Here is a 1,312-nt window from a genome sequence, read left to right as displayed (position 1 = left end):
TGCTCCTTGGAAGGAAAGTTATGACCAACCTAGACAGCATATTAAAAAGCAGAGACATTACTTTGTCAACAAAGGTCCATCTAGTCAAGGCTATGGTTCTACAAGTGGTCATGTATGGATGTGAGAGTTGGACTATAAAGAAAGCTGAGCGATGAAGAATTGATGTTTTGAACTGTGGTTTTGGAGAAGACTCTTGAGAGTCTGTTGGACTTGAAAGGAGATCCAACCAGTCCATCCTAAAGGAGATCAGTCCTTTAGGTGTTCATTGGAAGGACTGATGTTGAAGCTGAAACTCTAATACTTTGACCACCTGATGCGAAGAGCTGACTCATTGGAAAAGACCCTGATGCTGGGAAAGATTGAGAGCAGGAGGAGAAGGGGACGACAGAGGATGAGATGGTTGGATGACATCACCGACTCGATGAATAGGGGTTTGGGTGAACTCTGGGAGTTGGTGATGGACAGGGAGGCCTGGCGTGTTGTGGTTCATGGGGTCGAAAAGAGATGGACACGACTGAGCAACTAAACTGAACTGAACTGAACAGGAAGGCAGATATTAACACATCCCCTAAGGAAATAGCCACCCACTCCAGTACTCTTGCCTGGAGAATCCCATGGACGGAGGAGCCTGGTAGGCTACAGTCCATGGAGTCGCAAAAAGTCGGACACAACTGAGCGACTTAACTTTCTTTCTAACTTACCCTAGGCTAGCTATTCCAGGAGATATTTGTAAGACTAATGGTGTTTTTTTTTACTTTACCTCCTCACCCTTACTCCCATCTGCAAAAGAACCTGGCATCCAGACCTCGAGATGATGGTTATTTTCATACATTATTCTGCCATCTTCTTGGTCTGCTGGCTTTCTGAATAAAGTCATATTCCTTGCTTCAACACCTCATCTGTAGACTTATTAGCCAGTCCTCCGTGAGCAGAGCGGTAATGTTGTAGCCACGCGTTCTGGGAAACAAACTCACTCAGAAGGACAATGCAGTTTATTACACTGGCGGGCCCAAGGCAGAGTCTCCTCTTAGCCAAGGACCCCAACCAGTTTTTGTGAAAACCTTATATACTCTAAGTGTACATGTTCAAACCCACATCCCCAAATTCCCTGAAACTAGTCTGAACAAAGGAAAAGAAAGATACAATCAAAGTTAACCCATGATTCGTATGCCTTAAGCCTAGGTAGTTAACAGTGGACAATTATCAATAGGCCTGTGGTCATACCCCAGTAAGCATAATAGAATGTATGATTCTATTTGGTTACACAGATAATTGGTGTATTCTTTCAGGTGATGATGGAGAGTCTGGATAC

This window comes from Bison bison, unplaced genomic scaffold (assembly GCF_000754665.1).
Source record: "Bison bison bison isolate TAMUID 2011002044 unplaced genomic scaffold, Bison_UMD1.0 scf7180017864039, whole genome shotgun sequence".
In the NCBI taxonomy this organism is placed as follows: domain Eukaryota; kingdom Metazoa; phylum Chordata; class Mammalia; order Artiodactyla; family Bovidae; genus Bison; species Bison bison.
The sequence above is the reverse complement of the archived record's forward strand: the minus strand, read 5'-3'. Positions refer to the sequence as shown.